At 39.4% G+C, this 25,187-nt stretch overlaps 1 long non-coding RNA gene across 4 annotated transcripts in view; it reads right to left on the reverse strand.

Annotated features, from left to right (window-relative positions):
• LOC118903532 overlaps nucleotides 1–25,187 on the reverse strand; it is a 133,814-nt gene that overhangs the window by 69,992 nt on the left and 38,635 nt on the right. The window lies entirely within an intron of this gene.

The following is a 25,187-nucleotide window of genomic DNA, read 5'->3' on the forward strand; positions in this document are numbered from 1 at the left end:
CCAAAATGGAGGTCCCCTGAAAAGACTTTCCTCTTTCTTCTTTCCAGCTAACCTTGGAAATGTTCTCAGGTTTGGGTAGAACTGTGGTTTCCTGGATACATATTTCTTCCCCAGGCTGTGCTGAGGGGAACTGGCAGGGGGGGAAAGCAGGGAGGCATCATCTGTCTCCTCTGCTCGAGTTGCAAGCTCTAGTCCCCAGCAGTGTTTGTCTCTTAAGATCTAGGTGAGAAAGAATCAGAATAGCTGAGGTGCCAGCCTACACCCGGGGAGAGGTAAGTAATTAGCAGAGCTCCCTAAGCAGCACTGAGCAAAAACAATCTGCGCGCCCTACTAGGCAAAAGATGAACAGTGAGTGATTTGTGAGAACAAGAAAATTATGTGGATTCTATTTATTCATTTTATATGTGAATCAATAAATAGTTTTAAAAGGATATTTTAGTCTGTTCCTAATATCCTTTTACTTGTATGAATTTGCGATTTTTTTTCCCTTTTGAAATATTTTGAACAGAATTAAATTACAAGTGCTATGGTTACTTACGATGGTTTAGAAAATTCCATTTATTGAGATAAGAATAAATTTTTTCTTTGGCTTTTAAAAGTCCTTGAAACAACAGTTAGAAAATATAATGGAAGAAAGGACCCCATTTGTATTAGCAACAAAAAGATTGAATTCCTAAGAATAAACTTTTAAAGCTACTGAGGTTCAAAAAGAAGACTTGAACAAAGAGAAGGATATCCATGATTTTAAGTAAAAAGGCTTTATAACAATGTCATTCTTGGGCTTCCCAGGTGGCGCAGTGGTTAAGAATCTGCCTGCCAATGCAGGGGACATGGGTTCGAGCCCTGGTCCGGGAAGATCCCATATGCCGCAGAGCAACTAAGCCCGTGCGCCACAACTACTGAGTCTGCGCTCTAGAGCCTGCGAGCCACAACTACTGAGCCCACGTGCCACAACTACTGAAGCCCGCGTGCCTAGAGCCCGTGCTCCGCAACGAGAGAAGCCACCGCAATGAGAAGCCTGTGCACCGTAACCAAGAGTAGCCCCGGCTCGCCACAACTGGAGAAAGCCCACGCGCAGCAAAGAAGACCCAATGCAGACAAAAATAATGAATAAAATAAATTTTAAAAAATAAAAATAAAAATAAAAATGTCATTCTTCCTAAATTACCTATACATGTAAAAAAAAAACAACTCAATTTTAAAAAAGTTTTTTTAAAAAATGATACAAGTTGATTATAACATTAATATGGAAATATAAACAAGCAAGTGTATGCAGGAAAATCCTGAAAAAGGGAAGCAAGGGTTGCCTAGCTGTGTTATATAGTAAAATGTAAAGCTACAATAATTAAAAAGGCATGGTACCTGAACAGACAGGCAGCTCAGTGGAACAGAAATGGACTCAGATACAAAAAGACATTTAGTATAAGATAAAATGGCATCTTTTATCAGTGGAGAGAGATGGCTTATCCAATAAATGGTGTGCAAACAACCGAGCAGTCCTCTGGGGGGAAAATTTTAAGTTGGATCCAAACCTTATACCTTTTGCCATGATAAATTCCAGATGGAGTAACATTTTTAGAAATAAAGAAAATCCTGAGCATGCCAGAATAAATTGTTAGATAATTTTTTACAAAATCTTAGAGAACAGTAGGCCCTTTGAAATATAGAAAAAAGTCAGAATCCATAAAAAAAGTTGATTTATACGTAAAGTCAAATATTTCTGTATGGCAAAACAACAACAACAAACACTGGCAAAGTTGAAAGACAAACAACAAACTTTTAAAAAAATGCCATTCTTATAACGTAAAGGATTCCTACAAATTAATAAGAAAAAGATCAATGTTTCCATTAAAAAAGACAGTTTGCAGAAAAAGAAATAAGTGGAAAAAAGCTCTACTTCGCTCATAATAAGATATCATTTTCACCTATCAGATTGGAAAAGATTAAGTAAAATTCACTGTTGGAGAGAGCATGGTCAAACAGGTACTCCAGTTTTACTGCTGAAAGTTTAAATCATTACACCACCATCACAGGCAATTTGGCAATATATATCAAAATTATAAATGGACGTATACTATGCCGCAGCAATTTCACTTGCAGGGATTTATCCTGCCTATGTGCTCAAGCATGTGTGAAATAATCTGGATACTAAGTTATTTAATACATAATTTTCTGTAATAGCAGAAGATGAGGAACAATCTAAGTGAATATTAATAGGAAATAAATAAATCAGTTCCATCAATACAATGGAATATTATGCAGCTGTTAAAAGGGATGGGGAAGCCCTTTATGTACTGATGTGAAATGATTTCCATGATCTATTGCACAGAAAAAGGTAAATGAGGACCTGCAGTCATCAGTTATGAGACAGAAAAGAGACAACTGGGAAAGAGATTGTCACTGCACATCCCTTTATCTTTGGAAATATGAGCCCTGTGAATGTATCACTTAGTCCAGAAATAAATAGACAAAATTTTAAATAAAAGCCTTTGCCATTTTGATCGTTTTTATGAAAACAGTTCAGTATTTTACTTGGTATTTTGACAATCCTGCTACAGCAAATAGCTAAAGATCTTTCAGGACTTTCATGTTATCTTTGTTTTTATGGAGTTGGGTTTTAAATATAAATCCTCCGAGAAAGGAGAATGCCAAAGAAAGCCCATTTCTTCTGAATGTGTAATTTTCTACTGCCTGATTCTATTTCTATTACCTGATTTAATTTTTCACGTTAGAGCTCGTGGCAGGCAGAATTCTGTGATGGCCCCACGATCACATAAATTTTGTTAGACCAAAGCCACGCTCACTTGTTCACGTGTTGTCTGTGACGACTCTTCCGCTGCAGTAGAGCTGAGTAGTCTTGACAAGAAGCCACACGGCCTGAAAAACCTGCAATCTTTACTATTTTCCCTTTATAGAAAAAGTTTGCCAACCCCTGTTTAAACCATTTTGAGTTGGGTCTCCTCTTATTTGCATCTTGAAAGCATTCACAAAATTTTGATCTCTTTCATTCTGATGAAAAGTGAAATTACACTAAACCAAAACAGATCATAATGACTCTGCAGGTTTTTGAGTATATTTCTACTGAAGTAAAGCACACATACATAAAAGTTGACAAATCATTATTGTACAGCGCAATGAGTTTTCGCAAAGCAAATATACTTGTGTAACCATCACCAAAACTCAGAAGCTCCCTTGTTCTCCCTTTAGTCTCTGTATCCCTCTCCCCAAAGACGCCCACTGTTCAGATTTCTATTAGAATAGATCTCCATAGACTAATTTTGACTGTTTATGAGCTTCATGTAAATGGATTTATAGTTAAGTGTCCTTTTGCATCTGACTTCTTTTGCTCAGTGTTTTGTTTGTAAAATTCCTCTATGTTTTTGTAGCAGTAGTTCATTCATTCTCATTGCTATGTAATAGGTCATTGTATAAGTATGTCACAATTTATTTATCCATTCTACAGTTGATGGACATTTGAGTTGTTTCCAGTTGTTGACTATAATGAATAGTGCTGCTGTAAATAATGTAATTATTTGGTGCATATATATACACCTAAATATACATTACAGACATGTATATAAGTTACATATGTAAGTTATTGATATATATGTATATGTTATATATGTGTATGTGTATAGCTTATACACACTGTTGCAATTGTGGTTCATTCAAACGTGATTTTTACTATGGATCTGCAAGTACAATTCAATGTCAGAAAGTACATAGTTTCGCTGAACAGAAATTGATCTTGTTCCCATCTTACTTTAACATCAAGATTAATTTAGCAGAGTATCAGGCTCAAAAGACTGTACGCAACCAAACGAACGATTAATTAACTGAAAGATTAAAACAATTACCAACAAGCTGATTTCCCCTCCAGAACTTACACCATTACTTTTAGGAAGTTTCAAGCTGCCTGCTTAGAGACTAATTGTTTGAGCAGCTGAATTCAAATCATTGCTTCCTTTGGAACACTGGGAAGGCTCAGATCACTTTGGCACGTTGCTAAGTCACAGAGGTGCATTTTCTGGGACACATTCCTTACTTTGAGGAAAAAGTGATGAAAAGTTATAGACAGATGAGGTGGCAGGGAGCTTCAGTAAACTGAGAGCTCCAAAAAAAAAAAGGGCAAAATTGCTGCACTCGAGTTCCAGTGACTTTCCTACTTAGCAACCCTGTTATTAAAAAAGCTATAGAAAATCAAGATTTCATTAAAGGGCACTTCCTCCTATTCCAGCCACCCCCGACTGGTACTTCTGCCTTGCTGTTCCCTTCGTCACTCAGGCAACATTCTCCAAGGATTTGAAAACAGTTTATCTTTTTTTTTTAAGCAGCACCCAGGGATTGCATGGATATCTTACTGTTTGATACATGCCAGGAAAATTAAGAGAACAACGAGTCTAGAAAGGCAATAAGGAGAGCGATTATTAGGGGTGCACATTTGACTGAAGTTCTTTTTCCACTCGTCAGGTGTTGTCAAACCAATAGAGAAGACTCAGTCTGATAATTATCAAGATGAGTCATCTGTAGCCACAGAGTGCTAGGGTCAAACTCAGGGCTTTGTGGTTTTGAGCTGCTGTCCTCCCAACAAGATTGCAAATTGCAAGTTGAATTCTTTTGGCCTATCTCTCCTGTTTGGTCAACTCTAAGATCAAGATTTCTTTAAGCAAGAAAGGAAGAGAGAGAGAGAGAGTGAGGGGAAGGAGAGATGGGGGAGGGAAGGAGGAAGAGGAGGAGGAGAGGATAAAAAGGTGCGCGTTCTTGGCAGAATCCTAGAAATACTTCAACGTGAATTCTACAGAGCAGAGCAGCTCAGGTCTTGTATCCTCAGGAGTCTGCTCTAGCTGTGGTGTGGGCATACCTAGGGGTCGGTTCTTCAATGTTCTTTTGAAATGTTAGTATTTTCAACCTGATAGCATCTCCCTCAAACTCCAAGGGCCAGTGACAGACTGCCAGCTACGAGGCAGCCCTTCTGTCCCTAGACTGACGACAGTCTCTCTCTAGCACACATTATGAAAGTCTCAAGAGAAAAGAAAGTGTACCTTCATAACTGAATAACACACAGGAGAAGTGGGCAGAATATTCCAAGCTCTGGAAGTACAGATCCTGCAGCCACATGTGGCTGTCTTGTGCAGGGCAGTGCTGTCTGATTTTCAGTATCCTCTCCCACCTTAAACTAAAACAATTTCTTCCCTCATATTAACTTACAGAACAGAACTCTCCTGGTAGTTTATGGGCACCCTTAGCAATCTGTAGGCTCTGCATCTTCCATCAGTGATCCTTTCTGTGTTGCAAAGCTCTTGACTCTTAGAAGCTATAAACAGTGTCCTATTTTGATTTTAAAAAAAATTTTTTTTTCTCCCCTGAACTCCTGAAAGAGAACTTTTCACAGCTCAGTTTCCAAGAGCACTTATCTTGAAAGCTTTTGGCGGACATTTATTGCTCTCCGTCACATGCCTGTGAGGTGGCGAAGATCTGTTACCCCCATTTTATTGCCAAGGCACCTGAGACAGAGCTGAGCGCTTTGCCGAAGGTCACGCACTGAGTCAGGGAAGCCCTCAGAGGCAGGACTCCGTGTTCCTGGCAGCCTTGCAGCCTCGGCTGCCTTGCCTCGGTTTGAACTGCCTTAAAAATACGACTTTTAAGAATTCTGATGAGTAGATTGAAACTCTGCAATGCTTTATTAATGGTGACTTGGTAACTGCATATATTAATGTTATTCATTGACTTACAGCCAAAGCCACTCATTTACTAGATACTCAGGCTAAGAGGGACTATTTCTCTCGTTTGTCACTGAGTATAATCCAACACTTCCCTGTAAGGATAGGAGAATACAGTTACATCAGACACCAAAGTAAAAGCGTGAATTGCTGTCCTTTGGGCCTCTAAGAGAATGAATCTCTAGATTCCCTACCAACTCCTTACCCGTGGCCTGTGCTATACCCTTGCCTGAGTTTCCTGCCTGGTAGGTCACCCCTCCAGCCACCTGCTTCTGAAACTGACTCGCCCTAAGGTTCCAGAGCACTTCCTGCATTTCGGTTTCTCTGACCCCCTCTTTACTCCACCCACCTCTCTCCTTCAAAATCTCTTATCTTCAGGGTTCATCTGAATCACCTCCCAAGAAGCCACTCCCTATTTCTCCACCAGGCCTGGTGTCTCTTCCTTTGAAGCCCTTATCTGGCGCCATTTACTTTACAATCGAGCTTACTGGCCTTATGCCCCTTATGTGTAGATTATAAACTATTAAGGGGCAAGGAAGATTTTACTCAATCTTGCATGGTCTGACGGAAGACGCAGTTCTGCTCACAGCATAGCAAACTGCTTACTACACGAGAGGGCAAAGTTTTTCTGCTAAGGACTGGTTAGCCAATATTTTAGGCTTTGCCAGCCATGAACAGTTGCGATTGATCATTCTTTGCTTTCTTTGTTACAAGTCTTTAAAAATATAAGAACCATCCTAAGCTCCCAGATCAGCTGGGAGCTGGATTTGACCCTCTGGCCATGGTCTGCCTGACCGCTGGCTTAGTAAGTATTTCTTGGATTGTCATCCATGGTCTTGAATTATGTTGGAACACACTTATTTTGCATTTATGGAAATTTTAGCACAACTGATGACTTTTGTACTGGTTAAAAATAACAGTATTTGCAATGAGAATGCTTTCTTTCATTTTTCTAAAATTGTGAAAGACCAACTGTGCCACATAACCCAAATACACTTTTATACTCTTAACTTTTTGTGCTTTTAAAAGAAATTCCATACGATAGTATCTGTATTTATTTTATTTTAAAAGTCCAAACAGTTCAAACATGTGTGAAACCCAGCATTTATGTACGTGGAAGTATAAACTTGCAAAATCCATGCGTGCATCTTTTTGCGTCATTAAAAGGCCAAATTCCATCACCTTTACAAAGATTCTGCCAGAGCTATTGAGGTCTCTTGGCTTTTTTAGGAAGTGGGATAATAAAACTAGCTCTGCAGCAGTGATAGGATTGTTTCTTTTTAAGGTGTTGCAAAATGTTTCATTCGTCCTGTCAAGGATTGCTCTGAAGCAGGACCTTCGACAAGTTAATATTTATAATGCCTGAAACTCTAGAAAGGAGGACAAAGGAATGGTTCCTTTCAAGTCTCACTGACCTGGGTCTCGGTTTAGCACCACACAACGCCATCCCTGCTACCTCCCTGGCCCCAGGAATACTGCAGAGTAATAAGTATTAAATGTTTAGTCATTTCCTGCATCACGTTTGTCAGACATCATAGGCTCCCCTATCAACATATCTAACTGAGTTAGAGTTCAAACAGCCAGTTTCCATATCAGCAGCTGTTTGGTTTAATATCTTTTCAACAAAGGTGCCATAGGGAGCCTTTCAGAAAACCTCCTGTTAATACGTCAGCCTGTTTTCCTGAGAAGATACAGCTGAGGATAGTGTTGACTCTGTACAGCTGATAATTTGCCAGTGTGTGATTTGTGAAACTTTTGCAGATGAAATTGTCTTCAAGATGTCACATCTGAAAACCTCTGAACTTCACTGAAATTTAATTGTGTGGTGAAAGACATGTTTTGATTTCATTAGCATGCTGAAGGTCAGCCTGTGCTGGGAGAGCGTGTATGGCCTATAATGGACTGTAGCTTATAGGAAAGAAAGACGGATGGAATCATAATAATCCCAGCCTTGAAGACAGCATTACTTACAGACTGTTGGCCTCTCCCTTTTGACAGGGAAGCCACAATGTTTCAAAGAGAGAGTTCCGTTAGCGAGGTGACCAATTAAGGAAGCAGGAAACAGCAAGAAGGAAGGTATAAAATTATCGTGTAAAAATACTCTTCAATATTAGAGCTATTTAACACATAATAAGAATATGTAGTCTAAGGCAGTAGAGAATTTTGTTTTAAAAATAACCCTGTCCTGGGACTTCCCTGGTGGCGCAGTGGTTAAGAATCCGCCTGCCAATGCAGGGGACACGGGTTCTAGCCCTGGTCCGAGAAGATCCCACGTGCCGCAGAGCAACGTAAGCCTGTGCGCCACAACTGCTGAGCCTGTGCTCTAGAGCCCACATGCCACAACTACTGAGCCCGCATGCCACAACTACTGAAGCCCGGGCTCTTAGAGCCCATGCTCCACAACAAAAAGAAGCCACCGCAATGAGAAGCCCGCAAACCACAATGAACAGTGGCCCCGGCTCGCTGCAACTAGAGAAAGCCCGTGCGCAGCAACAAAGACCCAACGCAGCCAAAAATTAAATTATATTTAAAAAGAAATATTTAAAAGACAGTGGGCTTTCATGCTAGAAATAGCCATAATTTTTTTAATGTTTACTTCTGTTTTATATTTAGAAAATGCCATTTCTTATATCTAAAATGGCTTCTGAAGATGGCAAGTGCAATAAACTGAAATTGTGCTGAATTCATTTGTACTCTCTAAACTTTGAACAACCCTGGTGAATCACTATTTCCTATTCAATTTTTTTAATCTTTTGCTATATGTTTGTTTCATATGCTTTGGAAGTAGGTCAGAAAAAAACAATAGAAAATACATTGTCTCTTAGGTTTTAACTCGTAGCCTGGATGTGTCTGGATTCATAGTCTATTAGGTTGAATCATATGAAATTGCTACTCATGTAGGTCAAAAATCATCAAATATTGGTAATTTCATAAGTGGTTGCTAGCTACCACTTTGCTATTTCTCCTTTATTATCCCTGTGATAGGTCTTTGACCCTTGTCAATTGGCTGTGGGTAAATGGGAGAGTTACGGGATAAAAATTTATTCTCGCGTAATAGGATAATAGATGATAACAGATGATAGATAACTGACAGAAAATCAATAGATAATGATAGATAGTAGATATATAGATGATAGTAGAAGGCAAGAATTGATAATAGGTAGAAAGTAATACATGACAGAATTCCTGGCTCCAAGCATTGTGCGTCTACAGAAGAGTATTTTAGCTCTTCCAAGCTTTTGGAAGAAACAATTGAAACTTTCTCTTTTTCAAAGTAAACATCCTATTACAAACATTCTTTTAATCTGCTCCAAGTCAGGGATTTTGAAGTCCTCCATTTCTTTCCTCTATGAGCTGATCATAATGATAATAGTAGTTAACATTTATTGAATACCTACTAAGTGCCAATGTCTGTAACAAAGCCTGTACATCTTCTCATTTCCTCCTCAAAACAACTCTATAAGTATTAGGCTTATATTCCCTGTTTTAAAGATAAAACTTTTGGGAGAGCGTGACGGCTCTTGTTTTCGAGCCTACGTCATATTTGATTAAGTGGAAAGAGGACCTGAGAGGCAGAGAAAAAGTTGACCCAGTCAACCTGCATATCCTTATGTCAAACAGACACAACCTTGGTGTCAAAATCTGGGAATCTTTTCTGATGTGGTTTGGCAGCAAATCATACTTCTGATCCTTGAATTTGAGCTTTAAAATCTTACTTTGTGGCATGGTGATATGACACCAGGACTTCATCAACCTCTCAGTACATCATTATCCTTATCTATAAAATAACATAAAATTATCTACCTCAGAGAAGCATTAAGATTGACATGTGCAGGTGAAGACAGATACAAAATAGTACAACCTATTCCAAAACTGGAGATTATTATTCTGGTTATTCTGCTTTCACAATAATTGCTATTTCTCATTTGTGAGTTTGTGACAACAGACGGACAAGAAAAAAATAGACTCCATAGAAATCCAAATCTATAAAACATATCAGTTTTACAGATTAAAAAATAGTCTCTTGGGCTTCCCTGGTGGCGCAGTGGTTGAGAATCTGTCTGCCAATGCAGGGGACACGGGTTCGAGCCCTGGTCTGGGAAGATCCCACATGCCGCGGAGCAGCTGGGCCCGTGAGCCACAATTACTGAGCCTGCGCGTCTGGAGCCTGTGCTCCGCAACAAGAGAGGCCGCGATAGTGAGAGGCCCGCGCACTGCGATGAAGAGTGGCCCCCGCTTGCCACAACTGGAGAAAGCCCTCGCACAGAAACGAAGACCCAAACACAGCCATAAATAAAAAAAATAAAAAAATAAAAAAAAAGTCTCTTTTCCTAAACTGTACTGTTTATCAAAAATAATGAAAATCTTTTGCATCAGAAATGCATTTTTAAAGGTATAGAGAATTTCAGTAATTTACAGTTCCTATAGATCCTCCACATTCTGTATTACAAAGGATAGGAAAGAAAAACAGATGGAATTACTGCTAGTCTCCAAAGAGCATATGTTCATGGAAACCTTGCTTCAAAAGCTAATCAACCACAGGAAAATGATTTACTTTTCTGAAGATTGCACATGAGTCAACAGCACAACTAGACAATGTTGTTTTAATTCTCCAGGTTGCAGAGTTATCCAAAGAAAAGAGAGCTGATTTTTTTAATGATCGCTAAAGACATCTTTGAAGACAGTTGAATCTGGGTTGGCAAGGCAAAAAGTCAAACAGCAGATCAAAACAAGAGAAGAAAGCTGTGACTAAAATAAAAGTGATGTGTTCATGCAATTGAAACATTCAAGTCTGTGTAAATGAATGAAAGAATTTTCTCTGCAAGTTTCTGATAGTTTCTCACCAGTTGTTAGATAGACCAAATAGTTTAAAACACACACACTCTGTAGGGGCTGAATTAAGGCCCTGGTTTTAAAAACACTATTAGTTAGGCAGATGGTGATAAAAGTGATCACAAAGTAATGATTATAGACACAGCTAAATCAAGCTGCCCAAATAGTGTCACCCATTCTTTGTCTACTTCCCATGTCTCAATCTTATCCTCCCATGCACACCCACGGGCCTGTCATTTTACAGGCCTTTCTTTCAACTAGGAACAAGGTTGTTTATATAGCACCGTTGTCAAAAAGGTACACTGGAAACTTATGGTTGCCCGGGGGAAGGGTCGGGAGGAGGGATAGACTGGGAGTCTGGGATTGACATGTACACATTGCTATATTTAAAATATAGATAACCAACAAGGACCTACTGTATAGCATGGGGAACTCTGCTCAATATTCTATAATAACCTAAATGGGAAAAGAATTTGAAAAAGAATAGATACATGTATATGTATAACTGAAACACTTTCCTGTACACCTGAAACTGACAGAACGTTGTTAATCAACTATACTCCAACATAAAACAAAAATTTTAAAAAAGGTACACTGGAAGAGAGAAGAAAATCTAGGGAGATGGCCACAAGGATAAAGACCCGTTCCTAAAATTCTGTGACCACTTGCATCATTCACACATATACCTCAACTCTAATTTAGAGAAGCACTTTCTATGAATCTCTCTCTCTCTCTCTCTCTCTCTCTCTCTCTCTCTCTAACATGATACTACAACAATTTCAACACTTGTTTTCTCAAATTAGCTAACTCACTTTTCTTCAGATTAGCTAGTTTTACAAAAGAATGTAATTGATTAGTGAAAAAACAGACTTGACTCATGAGTGAGCTCTGGGAATAGGCTTCTGGGTATCTGAGAAGCATTGACTCATACAAATAAGTTGCAACAATGACTCTGGCTGGGAAAAGAACAGAGATGGAACAAGCAGTTGCCTAGGGCAGTGAATTACCAAGGGCAGCAGACGCTGAAGTGGCTTCCGTGGGAGCAAAGGCAGCCTTTGAATTTGGATATAACCCAATTTGCCCAGGGTAGGAGAGTCTGTAGATCGGGGACTCACTGGAGAAGTTAAGCAGCCACTCCACTGGGCTCGTGGGTGGTGGACAGATGGATGTTTTAAAAGTGAATATTTAGAGTTCAGGGTGCAAGTTAATGCTTTCGCTAGTACGGCTCCCTAAGAGTATATGCTGCATTGGCTGTAAGCAAAGCTTCCCTTCTGCTGCTTCTCTCCAGCCCGGCACAGGCTGCTGACTATAAACCAAATGGCGATCACCAGGTAGCAAAGATTTGTCTTTGCTCTGGCTTCTCGAAAAGCTTAGTCTTTTTTTTTTTTTTTTTTTTTTCTTTTTTTCCCCCCACTGCTGGCAACGGAGTTGGGCTACTGTGTATATATATCTGGCAGTTCATCACATTTCCTTATCCATATATATTTTTTTTTCTTTCCCCAAACTCACTCCACTTTGTTTTATTCTTGGACAGAGCATATATTTGTATAAATTGCTTCAAATCCTTCTGTGAAAGTGGCAAACAGACAAACACATAGAGTATAGCAAGAATGTCAATATGGTAGATCACAAGATCTCACATTCCTTCTGGCTGAGGAAAGACATCGTTCAAATTGTTAACGCAGGAGACTGGCAGCGTTATGTGAGTAAATACCTCGAGTAGTCAAGTTGCAGGGTTCACAAACTCAGGGAAAAGGAGAATTTGGGAAAGGTCTGAAGAAGACAGTGATGTGTTGAGTGTCTGTACTGTTAACGCATGTCCGCAAGAAGTAATTTTCATTTCCTTCATTGAACTTCCGAGTCACTCTTTGAGTGTTTTTTCTTTTCTTTAGCTAAAAAAGCAAAACAGTGCTAGAAACTGATTTTAAAATGGGCTTCATTCTGCTAGATTGTTCATACCGATCTCTCTTGGCATTTTATGTAATGTTTTATTACGTTTGGGGCATGATTTTAAGAGAAATGGTAGAATCCAGTGTTCATATATAGCTTTGTTAGGCGGTTGTTGAATAAATCTAGCAAATCTGGTGGCTGTTTTGAATGTAATTATGAGTCTCTATCCTGGAGGTCGAATCTCACCATTCTCAGGATGGGGTTGGTCTACCTGTCTGTCACTAACAGACCTGGGAGTCACTCAGCTGCCCCCGGCTCCCTAATCTTTAAATTGAGGGGCATGAAGGGCTGTGGAAATCACCCTCTGCTTTTCACAGTCATGAGCGCTTTTGATCTTCATAACAACCCCGAAAGATAGGCAAGGCAGTTGTTAGTTTAACAGACGAGGAAATGGAAACTCAGAGGTTATACAACGTGCTTAAGATCTTAGAGCAATTAAAATAGAACACCTGAGACCAGAACACAGGTCTAACTCCAGAGATCCATTTTATTGCAGTTTTAGCATTTACAGTTCTATTGGAATCTCCTACCTCACTTAATATGTGGGAAGAATAGAGAAAAACGTCCCTCAGTGCAAATACACCAAGCTGAATACACTATTATCCTGACCTCTTACGGAATGGTTTTTGATCTTGTAAAAGAATGTAGAGTCTAACTCTATCAAGAGCCAGATGATTGACAGCTCGGGGGGGCGGGGTGTCACGGGTTTGGGGTGAGAATGGGTTGAACCAGCCCCGCCTGGCTTTACATGGAGCACATAGCATTGCTACCCCAGGTGGTTCCACGCTGTATCATATGCTCAACCTTTTAGTAAAGGCCACGGCCTTATTTAAAAACAAAATATCCAAAATTTCTATTATGAGCTTCCTAAATCCCTGTTAAATGAAAATGCAGCATTTTCCTCACTCTCCTTCCTATGCTGACATTTTAAAATACCATTTTCCTATTTCTTTTCCTATCTTTAGAGAGGGAACTATGTGTAATGCAGCAGAAAGAACCCCATTTGGAATTCAAGAAAACTGGGTTCTCAACCTTGGAACTCAGTTCTGCGACTTGGGGCAAGTCACTTAGCCTCTCGGGGCCTATTTGTACACAGGAAATCTAGGGGTTTTCCTATCTAAGCTTTGAGATCTCTTCTAACTCTCAAATTCTATGATTCATTTCTAACTTAGGTTTCTCTTATTTAACGTTTGTTATTTGTTCTGTCGTGTGTTAATTCCTTCTTGTAAACCCAGTTTAATTTCTAATTGATAATATTCATATTCTTTTACTCCACAGTTACTAGTAATGGGATCCCCTCCCCGAGGGACTCTGTTTTGTTCTTCATCATAAACTTTATATCACTGACCATATTCTGACAAGCATTATAAATATCATTGTGCTTACCAAGTGCATCAGTTAGAATGCAAAAAGCCAACTCAAACTGCCCTAAGCAATAAAAAAAGATCTGTTGATTCATACAATTAAAATGAAATGAAGTATTAGCGCAAATTCAGGCAAGGCCTGACCAGTGCTCTCTATCCATTTCTCTGAGATTTTATTGACTCTGCTGACCTCTGTTCACAACTTTTATTCTCAAACAGCAAGAGACTGCAGTGCTTGTGGGTCTCCTATTCATACCCACTTGGGGCTCTGGGAAGAATACCCTACTGTCTATTCTCTGTTTTAGGAATCAGGAAACTCTCCCCGGCGCCTTCAGAAAACTGCCTTTTGCATCTCATTGGACTAAATTGGGTCACACAATCATTCCTGAACCAACCATTGTGGCTGGAGAAATTTTATTTCAGGCTTAGGCCTGGGTGTCTGAACAATTCTTTGGGGAGGGGGCGGGGCTACCATGGCACTGAGTCCAAACCCTAAACTACATCATGGCTTCATAACCTGAAGGGAAGAATGTTGGGGCGTCAGTCATTATATCCTGTCTATTCAACTCCAAGAACATGGAGGCTGATATTGCATCTTCTGACCCTCTGCATGCTGGGTACCTAGTTAATATTTGTTCAACTGAATTGAATTTCAGATAGTGGTGAAGACATAAGCCAAAACAGAAAATAACACACACTTCCCCTTACCTCTTCCTCTCTTTTCTATTCTTGTAATGGCTGTTGTTCATCTTCCCTAACTTTCCCCACTATTTATATTTTACCCCTCTTATTTTTAGCCGTAAGTTTTAGTAAGTCTGAAGATAACCAAATATTTCCTGAATAATATGTCTCTGAATATGCATATTCTCTAAATACGAATATAAGCCTATTTGCAAATCTAGCACTTAGAGTGTTGTTGGCAGAACTCTGAAAATCAGTTTTTCTTTTTTTTTTTTAATAGAAAAATGTACTATAGCATAAGGATTTGTTTTCCACAAAGCAGAACCATCTTTTTTGATTTCAATGATTTTGATTCTTCCATATATATATATATATATATATATATATATAAAGAAAATATTAAATGAATAAATAACAAATCAGACCTTACAGATTATATAATCCTCTGCCACTAAAACTCGAATTTACAACTGACAGGTCTACCTTAGAAAAGATAAGGGGTGTGGAAGGGGGTGGACATGCTTTTTTTAAAAACCATGGTACCAACCAAGGCTGGAGCACCTGGGTTTATTCAGCCCCTCTCTCCCATTCCAACCCCTCCGGCAGCCCTGTTCTCTCAGAAGGTACACAGGGTACTGGGGCCTGGCAGGAGGTAACGCTCATAAATGACGAGGAATAGGGAGACCTCTAACGCGGGTAGCACCCTCTCTTCCAAAACAAGACTATGGCAACTGCTTGCTCAGGCCCACACATCGGGGGATACGGCATCCAGAGCCACAGAACTTAACAACTCAGTTTACCCTTTACTGAGCACATACTCTGTCAGGTTCAACCACCTAAGATACAGTCCCTGTTCTTCAGGAGGAAAGGCAGACAAGGAAACAGTTACACTTCAGCAGGGTAAAGTCAGTGGAAGCTGTAGCACATAAGAAGGGCACGTGGGTCCTGCAATCCCACTCCTGGGCATATATCCAGAGAAAACCATAATTCGAAAAGATACATGCACCTCAGTGTTCACTGCAGCACTATTTATAGTAGCCAAGACATGGAAACGACCTAAATGTCCATCGACAGAGGAATGGATAAAGAAGATGTGGTATATATATACAATGGACTATTACTCAGCCATTAAAAAAAATGAAATAATGCCATTTGCAGCAACATGGATGGACCTAGAGATTATCATACTACGTGAAGTAAGTCAGACAGAGAAAGACAAATATCATATGATATCACTTATGCGTGGAATCTAAAAAAATGATACAAATGGACTTATCTGCAAAACAGAAAGAGACTCACAGACATAGAAAACAAACTGATGGTTACCAAAGGGGAAAGGTCCGGGGGAAGGGATAAATTAGGAATTGGGGAATAACATATACACACGACTATATGTAAAATAGATGAACAACAAGGACCTACTGTATAGCACAGGGAACTATACCTAATATTTTGTAATAACCTATAAGGGAAAAGAACCTGAAAAAGAATATACATATATTCTACAGTTGTGCAATGTGGTAACCCTAATCCATGCCCCATGTTAGGCTGATGGAGAAAGGCTTCCTGGCAGAAGGGATATTCAAGCTGAGGTTTGAAGGAAGGAAGGGGAGATCATTTGGACAATCCACACCAGGTTCAGCAGGGTGCATGCACACACGTACTGCAAACATCACCCAAGGCTTAAAGAGAAGTGTGGATGCACATCCTCCGGCGAGTAGATGGAAAAGGAGCACTCCCATCTCTGCCCGCTCCTATTGCCGGGTCAGAAGAAGGATATGCTTATGGGCTGCTGGGATGTATACAAGCCTTGGGTCTTCGGGGAACTAGCTGGTACTTTATCAACAATTGTCTTCCTGAGTCCCTGCACATCTGCTAACACTGGAGAGTTTAGGGGGAAAAGAGCCTAAGCCCAGGGCATGTCTTAGGGTGTCTTAAGACAGATTGTCACTGTGAACAAAACAGGAATAATTAATTACATTAAATAGTTAATCCTTCCCCATCTTTGTAAAGTTTCACTGAGCTTGTGTTTGGCAGCCCATACTAGCCATAAAATTATTTTAAAAAATGGATTAATAAATACCAAAACAATTCTGTTTGCCAGATATGTGAACTTGAGAAACTCACTATCGTAATTCAAGAACCCAATTCAGCATAGGTTTTCAAAGAAGCAGTTGGATCTAAGTAAAATCAAATAAGTGGCACAATGCCTGATATACACTGATAGATGTCTTGAATAATCTGAACTGACACATATGAAAAGAGATCATAAAAACATTGGCAGTAAAAAATGTGCTATTTATGTCATTTTTGAAGCCAAACATTGTAACATCGAATCATTATTAGAAAATCTGGAAACAGATTAAATTTGGTCACTGGTTATTATCAGGTGGGTGACATAATTCACAGTCCTGCTTATATCTCTTTGGGGTTTGAAAATGGAATTGCCAGGGTTGGGCTCTTAGGATGCACACTTGAAAAGATAAATCATGGACTATGGAGTCATTTTTGGAACGATTTGTGAGATAAGTGCTTATCATACCAGAAGTATCCCTAAAGAAAGGACAATTTTTATGGAATACATTTTACCCCTGGATGAATGCCTCCTGCAGTGTTTATTAGAACTTCCATGAGACTAGGTAAAGGCAGTGTTTTAGGCTGATAGTGTCAAAGTTATGTTCTTTGGGCCCGTAGGAGTTCATTTTGGTTTCCATTAGTTTGCCTTTGTAACACTGTGAATCCGAAGAGGAGATTCTGAGGTCTCCGTTCTTTCTATACCACTATAGAAGTTGAGACATGTGTATAACGTCTGGGTAATGACTGTTCACTCCAAACCATGTGCCTAAGCAAACCACTCTAAATTCAACCACGAGTGTGAGTTTGGTAGTGACCCTGTGGCATCTGGACTCGTCTGAACCACAGCCGTCTTTATGATGAACACGTTTCTCATTTATCACCAGTCTTTCCTATTGCAAAACAGAACTATTCTAAATCTTTATTTTTGCAAGATGAGCTTCTTTTCAGGTAGATAAGTGCATTTTGCTTACATTTACACAAGGCGTTAATTGCAGACATGCAGATACACTTGAACTTCTACTCATCAGTAAGTATAAAAATTCCATTATTGTCCCTTTTTTTATTCATATCCATCAACTCTCTGGTTAAGCACTCTGTTCTTATCACAGTACATGATCAAAGACACAGACAGTTAAATTTTTAAAACAACAGCAAGATTTGTTTGTTACGTTTGCAAGATGATTTTGTTGTTAAGTAACAATCACTGATGAAGGCTTATGTCAGAATGTCAACCTTGAAAGGTCGTATTTGAAAAATTCATGCTAGCACTAACTACTTCTGCTATCATTTATGTTAGACTGATAGCATTTTATAGGTGGAAGGAACCATAGTGATCATCAGGACACAGGTGAGGAAATTCCTCCAAAGCAGAACAAATTATACTGTTAGAATAGATGAAGAAATGCTCATAAAACCACTACATCCATATAGCTTTCTGAAGCCACTCATCTGAACCAAACAAAAGCATTTTTTGCATTTGTGTGCTTTTTAAACTACCTATTGAAGTATAACATGTATCGAGAGGTCCACATTCCAAGATTCTGGCAAAACTTGGAAATGAATGGAAAATTCTAGCAGATCCTTTGTATTCTTCAGAGGAATTTTCTAGTTACCTGGCTCCCTTTATATCTTTCCATGGCTGGTATCTTGCTACATATAGGAATTGTGAGCAATTATTAAGATTTTTACTCAAAAGTCTGATTATAATTTTTTTGTTTTGGGGACGTGACCGTATGTATGCTGAAACAACTAAGATATTTAAATCCAGTTAGAGAATAATGAGTTCTAGTCTGTCTCCTTGGTATCAAGAGTCAGAATCTATTGAAAGGATAAGGCTGACATTTATATATACATGCCTGAGAATATACACATGTGCACATGTACAGATGCACAAAACCTACCAGAGACACAATAGCAGCAAATTACCCCATGAATGGTTCAGAAAATGTGTCTGGTCTGATACAGAATTTGCATGAATACATACATATATTCATACATATCTTTTCAGACTGGTAAGGGTTCTGACATCTGTACAAGAGAAAAGCCTGTGGGAGGTGGGGAGAGAGATAAATTAGGAGTTTGGGATTAACATATACACACTACTATCTATAAAATAGATAAACAACAAGGACCTACTGTATAGCACAGGGAACTATACTCAATATCCTGTAATAACCTATAATGCAAAAGAATCTGAAAAAGAACATATATATGTATATATGTATATATAACTGAATCACTTTGCTGTACACCTGAAACTAACACAACATTGTAAATTAACTATATTTCAATTTTTAAAAATGGTTTAAAAAAAAGAGAGAAAAGCTTGTGATTTCTTTACTTTCCCTATAGGTTAATATAATTCCTCGAGGAATTGATTACCAGATCAGGGATACCAAGTGTACCAGTTTGCTTAAACCACAGAAATTTATTGTCTTGCAGTCCTGGAGGCTACATGCCCAACATCAAGGTGTCAGCAGGGATGGTTCCTTCTGAAAGCTATGAAGGAGAATTTGTTCCAGGTCTCTCTCCTAGCTTCTGGTGGTTTGCTAGCAATCTTTGGTGTTCCTTGGCTTATAGATTTATCACCTCAATCTCTGCCTTCATCTTCACATGGAAGTCTCCCTGTGTGTATGTCTCTGTTGTCCACATTTCCCCTTTTTATGAGGATACCAGTCATATTGGATTAGAGCCCACCCTAATAACCTCATTTTAATTTGACTAATTACATCTACAACAATGCTATTTCCAAATAAGTTCACATTCTGAGGTACTGGGGGTTAGGACTTGAACATTAAATTTGGTGGAGGGACACAGTTCAACCGATAGGACAAAGAAAAAGTAAACTAGCTGCCCGACAATTTTCTTGGGCCATGGAAAAGAAAAGGAAAAAATAAAAATAAAACATAATAATGAAAACAAAAGTCCACTCATCAAAACTAGTATCCTGATTCACAGGAATATGTAGTGAACACCTACATGGGGTAGGCACCCCCTAGTCATGGAATTAATTGAAATTCCCAAGTGTTTTAATTTCTGAGAGAAATAAAAGCTCCCACATTGTACACCTAATAAACATGATCTAATATTTTTCACTAAGTGAAATGGAGTAAAACCATAGAATCACCAGAGCCATAGGGAACTCTACAGACCATCTGGAGTCAGGGATGAAGAAACTGGAGCCCAGAGAAGTTAAATGATTTAAGGTCACATGGCTAGTTCTTGGCAGATTAGAGACTGAAACTGTGATCCCTGGTTTTGATTTCTAATGCAATGACCTTTCCATTGATCCCAGAGTAAGGGGCTGATCATGCCCTACTACTCCAGGTTATAGATCGTCACCTGATCTACTGCATGCCTGCCATTAGATTTCTATTTGTAACTAAAAGTTGTCTAAACCACTAGTTGGGATTGAGGTATATAAGGAAGAAAAGAAGCAAACAGACTTCCACCGCCTCTCCTCCAAACACAAGTCTTTGACGTTCTCTAATGATTAAAGGAGTAACTATCAGAGCTTAAAGGGGAAATCGTACCTTTTCAATGGAGAGTTCTAGAGGACATTACTGAAAACAAGTGATCAAACTTAACATCACTAATTGGAGAATAAAGACGTCATATGCCTCCTGATAGGATGCAATAGTATATAGATTCACTTACTAAATGTTGTCCCAAAGATAACCTGTATCTTATCAAAACTTTAGGATTAACTTCTAAATTTACAGAAAATACTGGGAACAAAAGAACAGGGTAAACAATACCATGAGGAAACAATCAGACAAAGCTAGAATGTGGGATATTCTAAAAGTCAACTAGCTTAGTCTCTTCAAAAAGTCAATATTATTTAAAAAAAAAAGATATGGGAACTGTTCTAGAAAAAAGAGACTTAAGAGAGATAACAACCAAAATGCAGTGTGTAGACTTTGATTAGATCTTAATTAAGAAAAAAAAAAAAAAAAGACACTGAAAAGACACTGCGGGGACAAATTTTAAAAGCTTAACATGGATCAGATATTTGATGATATTTAGGAATAAACAGTTAAGTTTCTGTGTGATATAATATGGTAGTTAAGTAGGAGAACATCCTTATTTTTAGGGGTGAATTGTCTAGAAATCCACAACTTACTTTCACATGATTCAGCAAACAGAGCAAATAAACATATTATCATAGATAAAGATGGCAAAATGTTAACAATTGATTAATCTAGGTAATTATTATTTGAGTTACCTTGTACAACTCTTTCAACTCTTCTATGTGTTTGAAATTTAGAAAGTTGGAAGAAATAGGGTTAGGCTAACTTTTTTTTTTTGCTCAAGTATTTCTATAACAAAAATAGGAAAATGAGGTGAATGAAAGACTCTACTTTCTTCAATAACTTTTATTGTGCCCTACACAATAGTAGGAGTTAAATAAATATTAGGGATTAAATAAATGATTGCTGATTTTGAATTCATATGACCAATACTGCTGAGAGTTAGATTATCCTTCAATAGAGGGCTGATTAAATAAATGACGGTGTGTCCCTACAATGAAAAAACCAAGCAACCATTTTCTTTTAAATGAAGAAATTCTTTAAGTATTAATTTAGAAAGATCTCCAAGATATATTTTTAGCTGAAAAATGCAAGGTGCAGACAGTGTATATAGGCTAAAAGTTATGTTAATATATTTTCTAATATGTGAATATACTATCCCTGAAAGAACACACACAAACCTTCCTACTGCATCTGTGAAAAACCCACAGCTACCACCATACTCAATGAAAGCTTTCCTCCTAAGATCAGGAAAAAGAAAAGGATATGTACTTTTCACCATTTCTATTAAACATTGTACTAGAAGTTCTAACTAGTGCAATTAGGCACAGAAAAGCAATAAAAGACATTCAGATTGGAAAACAAGAAGTAAAACTATATCTATTCACAGAAAATATGATCTTATATATTGAAACCACTAAAAAAAAAATCCACCAGAAAAACTATTAGAGCTAATAAAAAAGTTCAGCAAAGTTGCAGAATACAAGATCGATAAACAAAAATCAATTGTATTTCCATACACTAGCAACAAACACCCACTAGGAAGGCAATAAAAAAACAGAAAATTATGAGTGTTGGTGAGGATACAGAGAAATTGGAACCTTCATACACTGCTGGTGGGAAGAGGAAATGGTGCAGTTACTGTGGAAAACATCTTAGCAGTTCCTCAAAAAGTTAAACATAGGGCTTCCCTGGTGGTGCAGTGGTTAAGAATCCACCTGCCAATGCAGGGGACACGGGCTCAACCCCTGGCCTGGGAAGATCTCACATGCCGCGGAGCAACTAAGCCCATGTGCCACAACTACTGAAGCCTGCGTGCCTAGAGCCCATGCTCTGCAACAAGAGAAGCCACCACAATGAGAAGCCCGCGCACTGCAACAAAGAGTAGCCCCCGCTCACCGCAACTAGAGAAAGCTGCGCACAGCTTGCACAGCAACAAAGAACCAAAGCAGCCAAAAAAAAAAAAAAAAGAGTTAAAGAGGTACCATTAACCCAGCAATTCCACTCCTAGGAACATATTCGCCTACACACAAACTTGCACGTGAGCATTCACGGCAGCATTATTTATAATAGCCGAAAGCAGGAAACAACCCAAATGTTCATCAGTGGATGAATGGATAAAAAATGCAGTGTATCCATACAACAGAATATTACTGAGTCATAAAAAGGAATGAAGGTCTGATACGCGCTAGAACATGGATGAACCTTGGAAACATTACGCTAAGTGAGAGAAGCCAAAAACACAAGTTGCCACATATTGTATCATCCTATTTATATTAAATGTCCAATGCTGTGGTTGCCAGGGAGTTGGGGGAGGGGGCATTGGGAGGTGTATAAAGTTTCATTTTGATGTAATGGGGTATTCTGAAATTAGATTGGGTTGATGTTTGCAAAACACTGTGAATATACTAAAAACCACTGAATTATATACTTTAAAGATGGTTAAAACGATGAATTTTATGTTTTATGTAAATGTTTTACTTCAATTAAAACAACATTTTTTTAACAGTATTTGGTGGCTTCCCTGGTGGAGCAGTGATTAAGAATCCCCCTGCCAATGCAGGGGACACAGGTTTGAGCCCTGGTCCGGGAAGATCCCATATGTCACGGAGCAACTAAGCCCCTGCGCCACAACTACTGAGCCTGCGCTCTAGAGCCCGTGTGCCACAACTACTGAGCCCGTGTGCCACAACTACTGAAGCCCACGTGCCTAGAGCCCGTGCTCCCAACAAGAGAAGCCACCACAATGAGAAGCCTGCACACCACAATGAAGAGTAGCCCCTGCTCACCGCAACCAGAGAAAAGCCCACGCGCAGCAACAAGACCCAACACAGCCAACAATACAATAAATAAGACAAATAAATAAATTTATTAAAAAAAATTTTTTAAGTATTGGGCCCCAGAGAAGGGAACTGAATGAAGGTGGGAAAAGAATAGGAGGGAAATATTCACTTTGTACACTCCTGTCCCTTTTGAATTTTGTACGACGTGAGTTTGTAAAACGCACAAAAAATGTAAAGATTTAAAAAATAAATTGCTGGGCTTCAATTTTTACTGACAAAAGGTAGTAAACTCCAGATCTGGGGATTAATGCATGATTAAACCAGATTTTAAAATTGCCAGCTTTCAGAGCCTTTAGAAATAGGATAGCTTCTCCTATGTCTAGGCAGACATGATTGTTTCTGCCTATGGATCAGATCATCTCTCAAAGCCCCCTTTCCATCCTACATTCCAGAAGATCAAGATTTCTGAGTGATGAGACTTGGTGGTATAATTCCCTTCCTCAATCAATAACAAAGGATAGTTACACATTATAAAGTTAACCCCCTTTGGGCTTCCCTGGTGGCGCAGAGTGGTTGAAAATCTGCCTGCCAATGCAGGGCACACGGGTTCGAGCCCTGGTCTGGGAAGATCCCACATGCCGCGGAGCAGCTGGGCCCGTGAGCCACAACTACTGAGCCTGCGCGTCTGGAGCCTGTGCTCCGCAACAAGAGAGGCCGCGACAGTGAGAGGCCCGCGCACCGCGATGAGGAGTGGCCCCCGCTTGCCGCAACTAGAGAAAGCCCTCGCACAGAAACGAAGACCCAACACAGCCATAAATAAATAAATAAATAAATAAATAATAAATAAATTAAAAAAAAAAAGTTAACCCCCTTTACCTCTGCCATGTTACTATGTGATGTGACTATCAAGCTGCTTCCACCGGTACCCGTTCATTCCTCAGCTGAACTGGGCTGAATTCTTTCCATGTGTGTGTGTGTGTGTGTGTGTGTGTGTGTGATTTTCAGAGTCACCAAACATCAATGAAAATACAGACACCTAGACCACACCTAGACCCACTGAATCAGAATCTCAGTATCTCGGTGGGCGGGACCCAAGAATGGGTATTTTAAACCACTGTCCTACTCAAAAGAAGTGCAATGTTAGAAGCAGGTGAAAAGAGTTCAGAGGTGGGAGGCGCCTTACTTAGCTTTCATATACCTAAAGGTTCTACCTCTAGGAAAAGGAGTCAGCCATTTACGAGAGGGATCTTTCCCAGGACCTCACCTGCCTCAGGTCTTAAATTTCTTCACTGCAAGGAGCTACTCCTGTGGGTTAAAGCAAGGTAAAACAGGGGCTTCCCTGGTGGCGCAGTGGTTAAGAATCTTCCTGCCAATGCAGGGGCCACGGGTTTGAGCCCTGGTCCGGGAGGATCCCACATGCCGTGGAGCAACTAAGCCCGTGCGCCACAACTACTGAGCCCGCGAGCCACAATTACTGAAGCCCGCGCGCCTAGAGCCCGTGCTCCGCAACAAGAGAAGCCACCGTGATGAGAAGCCCGCGCACCGCAACGAAGAGCAGCCCCCGCTCGCGGCAACTAGAGAAAGCCCGCCAGCAGCAGCGAAGACCCAATGCAGCCAAAAATAAATAAGTAAATAAATAAATTTTTTTAAAAAATAAATAAATAACCTAATTAAAAAAAAAAAGCAACGTAAAACATTAAGCAAATATCAGTTCCTAGGGTCTCAGTATGAATTACAGTATGAGTTTGCTTTTCAAACCCATTAACTGACTGCAAGGCTCCTAAGGCCAGGACACATCAGAGGAAAGTTTTAATGTAGGGTTAAGACAGGGATGGGGCCACAGCAAAGCATCACTGATTTAGCCCAGCAAGTCAGAGAGACGCTCGTGAGTGTGCGTGGGGCATGTGGGGTGGGGTAGAGGTGACGTCTTGGGAAGTTTGCAGGAGTATTAGTTATACACTCTTTGTGTAACAAACCACCCTAAATTGGTGGCTTAAAACAATGGTTTAGTATTTCTCACACCTCTGTGGCTCATACAGGTCTCACCTAAGCTCACTCCCATGGCTGCAGTCAGCAGGGGGGTCAGCTGGCGCTGGACTCCAGTGGGCTCAGCAGGGGAATGTCCTGGGCCTCTCTCCTCTCATGATATTTCTTTTTTTTTTTTTTTTTACATGTTTACCAGTTACCATATAAACTGTTTTTAAAATTTATTTTCTAATTATAAAATCCAAAAGTAATAGATTCATATTG

This window comes from Balaenoptera musculus, chromosome 11, assembly GCF_009873245.2.
Source record: "Balaenoptera musculus isolate JJ_BM4_2016_0621 chromosome 11, mBalMus1.pri.v3, whole genome shotgun sequence".
NCBI lineage: Eukaryota > Metazoa > Chordata > Mammalia > Artiodactyla > Balaenopteridae > Balaenoptera > Balaenoptera musculus.